The sequence below is a fragment of the Hippopotamus amphibius genome, chromosome 7 (assembly GCF_030028045.1).
Source record: "Hippopotamus amphibius kiboko isolate mHipAmp2 chromosome 7, mHipAmp2.hap2, whole genome shotgun sequence".
NCBI classification, from domain to species: Eukaryota; Metazoa; Chordata; class Mammalia; order Artiodactyla; family Hippopotamidae; genus Hippopotamus; species Hippopotamus amphibius.
Genome location: NC_080192.1, coordinates 84,485,581 through 84,494,466, shown reverse-complemented (window position 1 = coordinate 84,494,466; position 8,886 = coordinate 84,485,581). Strand labels below are relative to the sequence as shown.

Here is an 8,886-nt window from a genome sequence, read left to right as displayed (position 1 = left end):
AACATCCACGTTAAAATTCTCGTTTAAACCTCCTCTATCTGGATAATCGTCACGTTGGTAAAAAAACAAGTCCAGTAAATGGGGTTCTGCCCGTTCTCAGGAAGGAGTCTATTCCGCGCTCAGGACCCTCGCTCAGTCCACACGTGTCTGTTTCCCTCTAAGCTGTTTCCTTTCTCCTGTGTGAAGTAAGTTGCGTGTCTCTGGGCAGAGGAGACCCGAGGGAAAAGGAGGGGCTGGGAGCTGAGCCTACAGGAGCCGCCCCCACGAGCGGGTGGGCTGGGGCAGGAGGGCAGGAAGCACCACCGTCTTTGTAAGGATCATGGAACTTTACAAAGAACTGACCAATCCTGAAAGGCAGGTCTTTACAAAATGCTTGTTTCAAACGTCTTCCTTATTACCTCTCGTTCCATGGCGTATACAGTTGTCTGGAGTTTCACGGGGTGTATGGTTATCTAGAGTGATGTGGGTGTATGGTTATTTGGAGTGATGTGGGGTGTGTATGGTTACCTGCAGTCATATGGGGGTGTATGGTGATGGTTGGGGTGCTGTGGGGGACAGAAGTGCCGTCCTGGTGACTCAGCCTGCAGGGGGTGAAGGGGAGGGGAGGGCAGGACTAGGCAGGAACAGTGAAAGGGATTCACAGCAGGAGGGAGGCGGCAGCCCCGCCCGTGGCCGTCTCAGTTGGGGGTCCTTCGGTGCACACACTTTGATGAATGGGGTTTTAATGCTCATTTAGCTTTTTGGTGTTCCTTTGCCCAAAAGCTCTGGTTGTTCTGAGAGAAGCCAGACACTCCTCCAAAAAAAAAGGGAGTCAATAAGTTTACAAATTCCACGGGCGTCGTTGGGCAGGAAGTCAGAGCCAGGTGCTCGGGGAGGCGATGGAAACATCCCCACCCCCACCATCCTCCCGCAGTGGGCCCTGCGTCCAGTGCGGGGAGAGGCCTCTAGATGGTGCAGGTGAGTCTGCGTGCGGGAGGCTCTGGGAGGCAGATGAGCAGTCGGGGAAGAGCCCAGGAGCCCCGGGAGCAGAGGGGTGTTGGCTGACAGCGAGTGGAGCGGAGTCGGGGCAGCTCTGCCTGCCACAGGCCACACACCTGCTGCTGGGACACTGCCGGCAGCCACTTGTGAACTCAGTGGCCCTGACGGGACAGCGCCTGGCTTTCTTCACGGGTCATCTTCTGCTGGGATTGGAGACAGAACCCCCAGTGGGGTCCAGGTAAGCCTTGTCCTTCTCTCTTGGTTTCCTGAGCTCTTGGGCTGTGGATGAAGTGGAGGTGTCACCGCCGGGAGACAGCCCGGGTGCATTTTGTGCATTTTTGAAATGCGTGTCATTTTTGGGTTGCGTTTGAACAAGCTTTCCCGGTTGCTGTATGTCTGCGCTACTGGTTCTAAGACCTGAGATTGTCCCTTTGTTTTCAGGAAAACAGCAGAAACCCTGTTTTGCTATTGGCTGTGCATTTGGCGAAGGAGCCACATTCTGTGTGCTCAGTGGGCTTGGGATCGCGGCTCCTGAGATACCAGGGTCTCCAGGAGCCTGAAAGTGGGCTGCAGTCCTACCCGAGTCCTCCCAGATACCTTCCCTTCAGGACTGAGGCCAAGGTCGTGGCTCCCGTGTTTTGGGGTTGGGGGGACAGAGAATGAGCGCGTGGGGACACATGTCTGGTGACTTCAGCTCTCACTTCAGCCAAGAGTTTCCGCTTGATTCCCTGGCAGATCAGGCGCAGCTCGGGCTCCGGCACCAGAGCACCTGATTCCCCTTCTTCCTGCCGTAACTGCACCTGCTGCGCAGAGGCTGGAGGTGTTAGGGGAGCGAGGACAGTGGTGAGGGTCCAAGAGGGACATTAAAGCCATAAAGGGTGGAGGGAGGAAGAGCAGAAGGCGCGTCCGTCCATCAGGGGAGTTGGAAGGACTTGGGATGGGAGGTGACAGCTGACAAACGGGGTAAGGGGGAGGAGGCGCCAAGGAAGGCTGGCCCCTCCTGCCCTGTGGTTCTGAAGTCTGAAGTCACATTGTAAGACACTCTCCAACCGAGAGAGAAACTGCAGCTAATTCAAAATTTTTAAGAGGTAAAAATCCATAATGAACCAAAGGAGGAAAGGGATCAGTTCATATGACAGAAATATTTCCTGCCCGACTTGATGCTCTGAGATTTCTAAGCCTTAAAACTTTCCAAGTTACGTCCTGACAGGGTGCACCATGAAGAGAGCGACTCAGCAAAGCTAGGGAACGAGCGTTAGTCCCGATGGCTGCCCCATGTCCCTTGTCACTGGAGGAGAGGATAGGGGCCCTGCCTGGGCTCCGTCAGCTGGGGTCTCTCTGTGCCCCACCCCCAACCCCGAGTGAGCCAGGCTGTGCCGAGGGGGAATTCTGTGACAGCACATTTGGAGGGTAATCCTGGAAGCACATGTCTTTGGGAGGAAAAAGTAAATAAATTTCCCTGAAATGTTTGATTTTCACTGTCTGACTACAATCCAGTTTCTGAAAGTAAACAAGGTTTTCATTTTGCAGAAGAATCCTATTTCTGAGGCTCAGGCATGGGGGCTCGCCCTCCTCCTTGGGTGTCACTGTGTCCCATGACTCGTGCAGCCTCCCCATGCTCAGACCTGATCTGACCCCCACATCATGGGGGCCAACCCCACTGGCTCTTTTAACCAGGGAGCATTCTCCCATCAAAGTTCCAGAGATCCCAAAGGACCACAGATGAAAGCCAGGTCACCCGAGTCTTCTTTCTGACTTCTGTGGTTTCCAAAAAGTGAAGTTCATTCTCAAGGAAATGCCCAGGAACCCGGCTTCAAAGACTCAGGTAAACCTGAAATTCAAACACAGAAGCTGTAAACAGGATGGCGCTTTGGAAGCCAGCCCAGTGATGAGATGCTCAGCCCCTCAGTAACCCCCTTCCCCCCCATGCTGGGTCCTGCCTGCACACCTCCCTGCAGCTTTCCTCAGTTATCCCTGCAGACACCTGCCTGCTCGTTGCTTTGATGCTGTTCTAGGCTCTGCCTAGGTAATTCCGCCCACCGATAGCATCATTAATTAACTTGCATTAAGCTCACTTAGCGCATTAGATCAATTAGGAAACAAAGGCTGAGCCCCTGCCTCTGAGACTCTCCCCCACCCCCTACCATCACCGCCAAGGATGCTATTTGCCATGAATTTGCACACATGGGTGGGACTTCTATTCAATCTCAGATTATTATTCCCCCCAAATAAAGCAAGGGACGATGAGCTGACATCCGAGTACTACGTTTCTACAACACCTTACACATTCATGCTTGTCTTCCCTGCTTTTCAAATAAGGGGATTAAGGCCTAGGAAGGGGAAGGGACTTACCCATGGCGGGAGGGCTGGCGGTGATGTGACACCAACCGTGGCTGACGCGGATGGAGCACCTGGGCACCCAGGTTTGTGCTGTGTCCCTAGTGGGTGGGAAGGAGGGTGGAAACCAGACCCTTTGTGGCTGCCTCTGTGGGGACAAGCAGAGAAGGTACCAGGACACCACCCCCAGCTATGACAGGTAGACCTCAGGTCCAGTGTCATGTTAGCCCAGATGCTACGTCTTTGGGAGTCGCGCTGACAAATGTTTGGTGACAGAGGAAAGCAGGGTAGAAACTCGGCATTGCTGTCTGTCTACAGCACAAACAGGAGACTACCGGTGATTTCAGGCAGTTCAGTCTAAAGGACTCAAGCAACGAAGAGAGATTTTCACATGGCCTTGGGGTTCAGGCCGTGTGTCAGCAGAGACATGAGACTGCACTGCACTGCATTTCTCTCCACTGTCTGTCCCAAGGGCACCAGGTATCACCCAGGGCAGGTGACCCCACATGGTCGGAGCTCAGGAGATGCTCAACTTGGGTCTCAGGAGCAGGGTGGGCCTCACCTGACAGCCTACGAGGAGTCCCACCACCAGAGGTGGCTTTGGTGACCCCTCGAGCACAGAGAGTGCTCAGTGCGTGTATGTCGGTGGCGGGGGCATGGTAGGTGGGATCCTTCGTGTCAGAGAAAGGTCGCCGGCCATTGTAATCACACCATGAGGTCAAGGGACCGCAGGAATGGCCAACATCCCATTGGCAGAGCCATCCCTCTGGGTGCAGAGATGCGGTATTCCTTCAAGCCTGGGTGCCAGGTTTGTCCAAAGTGTGACGGGTGCACACCGGGTCCCCCCAGACGTGCCCGAAGCTCTGGGCACATGGTTCTCACAGAACTAACTACCAGGTGGCCTTCCTCTGACTCTGGCAGACAGGTCACTGGGCATGTCCGGTGGGGCGGTGGTGACCAGTCTTCCGCGGGGAGTGGCACTTGCAGTGAGAAGGCAGCTATTTCCCCCGGCCAGCTCAGCCCCCCAGCCGCTCTCAGGCAGTGAGTCGGGCTTTGCCGCGCACTTGGTGGGGAGGCGCCCTGCTGGCAAGTCCCTCTCCCCACGGACTCAGCAGCCCCCGCCCTGCTGCTGTCACTGCGGCAGCGAGGGCCCCGTGCTCAGAAGCCCAGCTCCGCTGCAGTGTTTCCAGATCCCTCAGGTCAACACCTCTCAGAGGCTGCATACAGCAACTAAAAGGTGAGCCCAAACACTGAAACAAGATATTAGTCTCCCGAAAACAATAGGGAGAGAATTCTGCCAACAGCACCTTAATCCTGGCGTAAAGCACTTTCTCAGGATGTGAAGACAGACACACGAACACGGATTACGAATGCAAGCCGAGAGTCCACGGTTTCACAGCTATCAGGCCAAATCCTTTCTACTAAAATATCCATGTTGCCATACTTCCAGTTCCATATTTCTTAAACTTTGTGCCTAGGAGAGAGAGAAAGATAGGATTTCATGGTGGGTTTAATGTATGTTTAATGTTCACTCATTCACCCAACACGTCTTTTCTGAGCGTCTGCTCCATGGCAGGCACTGCCCCGGGATGTGGAGAGACAGTGCACTGCGGGGGTGGGGAAATGCCCCTGCTTCGGGGCACTTGCCTTCTAGCGAGGACAGGGGAGCCACAGTCCAGAGACATAAATGATGCTTCGGTAAACCGAGTGCCAGGAACAACTATGTGGGAGAGGGCTTCCCTGGTGGCACAGTGGTTGAGAATCTGCCTGCCAGTGCAGGAGTTCAATCCCTGGTCCAGCAAGATCCCACATGCTGTGGAGCAACTAAGCCTGTGTGCACAACTACGGAGCCTGCACACTAGAGCCCACGGGCCACAACTATTGAGCCTACGTGCCACAACTACTGAAGCCCATGTGCCTAGAGCCCATGGTCCAGGACAAGAGAAGCCACCGCAATGAGAGGCCCATGCACCAAAACGAAGAGTAGCCCCCACTCACCGCAACTAGAGAAAGCTCACACACAGCAACGAAGATCCAACACAGCCGATAAATAAATAAACAAACAAATAAACACATTTATAAAAAAAAGAAAAAAGAAAAAAAAGGACTACGCGGGCGAGCAGAGAAGAGCCTGGGTGGGAGTGAGGGGCCTCCTGAGAATGAGAATCTGTGGGGTATCCAAGCAGAGCCCGGGTGGGGTGGACCTGAGACGTTCCACCCCAGCAGGAGGGCAGTGTGGCTGCAGCAGAAGGGAGGTGGGGCCGACAGGAGGAGGTGAGCGAGGAGATCGGGGACGGGCTGGAGGCCATGGTAAGGAGCCTGGGTTTCACTGAGGACAGTGGGAAGGCAAACAAAATGGTACAGTGACTCAGGACTGCCCGTGTTGTACTGGGACCATCAGTGCCCACAGCAAGGCCAGGTGGTATGTTGTGAAACCTGACCCCCATGAGTCAATCGGCAGGTAGCTTCTTCCTGAGAGCATTGGTGTGGCTTGTGGGGGATGATGGCTGGTGGGGCTGGTGGGGCATGAGGCAGGCAGTAGGAGCGGCTGGGCTGTCAACTCACATGTGTTCTCTTTGCAATTAACAGTGACAAAGGGGCACTTTCTGAGAAAAAATTTAAGGACGCCAACTTGAAACATGCTTACATGTTTAAAAGTCTCAAACTAGAAAGGAAACACTCAACACTCTTACAGAGTCAAACATGGTCTTCCACCCCTTTGCAGCCCTACAGGATGCTCCCACAGTCAGCCCAGAGCCCTGAGCCCCTCACCAGCTCCACTCCCCACATCTCACCTGGAGAGATGGAGATGCACTTCCCAGCGCTGAGAGAGAGATGGAGTTGTGCCCTGATGGTTCAGTTCGGAAGCCTCCTCTTCCGGGTGAGCTGTTAGGGAACTGAGTTAGGGATCGGTTTAGTACCCGGTTGGCAAGTCAGAGCGGCTTCTGTCTGTTGCACCTGGCCCTTGAGGAGTTAGGGAGAACCCTGGCTGCTTGGCCTGTCCAACATGGGGTTGCCAGCACCTGGCAGGTGCAATTTGCTCCCACGTAACAGGGCCAGGGAGATGGATAGGGCAGGGTGTCATCCTAGAGGAAGGGGTCTTGTCTCTGGGACACCTGGAGCAGTGAGAGCTCATGAACGGGTCCTGAGGGAGGAGCTGGGGGGACTCGCTGGCTCGGCACCTGGCTGGGATCCTTATGGTACCAGAGACCACGGAAGAGCGTGGGATGGGACACAAATGTCTGTCTGTTTGGCTGATTCTGTTGCCCTGGTAATTAGGGCTTTATGGTTTAACGGTTTGATTGAGGCCTGTGTTCTTGCCTAACAAACATTATGTCTGGCCTAGGAAAACCCTAATTTTTAAAAATATTGAAACACACTTTCTTAAAGGCACTTCAGGACACTCAAAGTCCATTTTCTTTAAGATTTCGTTCTTAATAATGACTCAAAATGGCTGTTCATAAAACTTCCTGCCTGTAATGAAGAAAATCAATCAAATGGACACTTTGGGGCTATTTAGGTGCTCCATCCTCCACAGAAAGCCGGAATCACCCAGAAGTACAGCCAGAGCAGGCAGCGGCAGCTGGGCACAGGGCGGCATCTGTAAATGGCTCAAGATTTGCATGGTGTGGTTTTCTGCTGATGGGTTCCTTTATGGGAGAGAAAATGTCCAATAAGTGTCATTTAAGAACCTCCTTTAAATTTTAGCTCGTTCTTAGCGAGAGAGACCCGTGTGAACACACAGCAGGCATCTGATCTTCCCGATGGCCTCCAGCAGGGCCAGCCCTGTCCCCACAACCCCTGAAATCCTAGCAAATGCCTTGATGGCCGGTTAGCTCTCATTTAAGCCATTTTGCTCCTTGCTTTATGACCGGAGGAAACCAAGGCAGGGATGTCCCAGTGACTGGGGACACTGAGTTTTGGGTCAACTCTAAAAACCAAGAGATCAAACTTTCTCCAAAATTGCTACCCATTGGTTTGCAGTCTGAGGTTTTCACATGAAAAGCATCGTCCAAACAGACCACACGCAGCTCTCGGCCCTGACTTCTGTGACTGGCTGGGTGCGGGGGGGCAGCGCTTGAGAATATTACCCTGATGGCTTTCCCAGTTGTTGCTTTTGAAGGCAAATATTTATTTTGTGAAGATTGCAAAATTCAGAATAGCAGACTGTTGGCCTCCCCTTATGTTTACAGAATCAACAGAACTGAGACAACGACAAACGTGTGTCCGTGTTCCCTAAGGAACCGGCTGTTTGCCTCCTACGGCACCAATTAAATAAAAGCAGGGCCTCTGGAGATGAGCCTCCATCGGGCTGAGCATCCTTCCACCTGCCACCTCGGTTCTCGACAGGAGCCTGGTTGGTGCATCGGGGCCGTCCTTCCTATTTACCTGAAGAACACTCCAGGTTTCACTGGAGGCTTTCTTTGTGCTCCAAACCTTGCTCAAGGTTTTGTGAGATGATCTAAAAGAAATAGAAAGCCTGACCTCTGTTCTCATGGCCCATAGAATGGAAAGGAGGAAGCAGGACAAATGGCCTCACAGTCACATGAACAAGAGGACAGAGTCCTCTGGGAACTGGACAGCAGTGCCCACCACCCGCCCTGCACTGTGGCTACACCCTCTCTGAGGACAGGGGGCTCCCTCTGGTCTGTAGCGGGTGCCTGGCACACAGTAGGTGCCCAATAAATGTTTACATAAACCAGCCTTTACTGGACACTGATTGCCGTCCAGGGTTTTCCTTTCATTTACTCTGCATAACAATCCGTGAAATGGGTCACCATCACTCTTTTGCAGACACAGGGTGGAGGCTCAGGGGTGAGTGAGCTTGTCCTGCTAAGTGGCAGCACTCCCACCCGGGCCACCTCACCCTGGTATCTTTCCTGGGCTCCTCCAGAGGTCAGATTTGGGATGGGGACGGGGGCAGCTGCTGCAGATTAGACCGAAGTTTAACTTTATATTGTAACCATTTCAGGGGTTGGGAGACTTGGAGAGATTTCTAAAGCCCTGCTCCGGCTGGCTGGGTCCCAGAGCCCAAGCACATGTGGTTTGGGACAGGAGGATGCAGGGAGCTCGAGCAGAAGGCAGAATCTTCTCTTTCCAGAGCCAGGCAGCCTTTCTGCTCCCAACAGCAGTGCCAACATAGCAGGGGACCCAAGATCAGCCAGATCTACTCAACTCCAGAAGCCTTTCCTCTCCTCGGGTGTTGGGCTAGACGTGTCCTGTTGGGGTTGGACCAGAGAGAGCACAGCCACAGAAAGCAGCAGGGCTCGGGAAAGGATGCTGGGCAGGGTGGTGAGCAAGGTGGGTGGGAGCACAGCCTCCAGTGTCCGCTGGACGTGCGCCCACGTCCTGCCCCATGCTCTCGTGCCGGCACCCCGGACAGGGCATCACTGACCTAACCGGTCATCACTGTAACAACTCCCAGTTCCTTGAGGAAGGACAGCAGTGCTCACTGCTGGAATCACTGAGTAGATTCCAGTGTGACGAGGCCAGCAAAGCACCAAGAACAGGGCGGGGGCTCTGCTGGCCTGTCTGCACATCGGCATCATGGGCTGGGTCTCTGCTCGTCAA

At 53.9% G+C, this 8,886-nt stretch overlaps 1 protein-coding gene across 1 annotated transcript in view; it reads left to right on the top strand.

Annotated features, from left to right (window-relative positions):
• The first annotated feature begins 1,016 nt into the window (after positions 1 to 1,016).
• Positions 1,017 to 8,886, top strand: part of EDAR (ectodysplasin A receptor) — a 54,520-nt gene continuing 46,650 nt past the window's right edge. The window contains exon 1 of the mRNA XM_057742090.1: positions 1,017 to 1,216. The gene's annotated coding sequence lies outside the window, so the exon portion shown is untranslated. The remainder of the gene's footprint in view (positions 1,217 to 8,886) is intronic.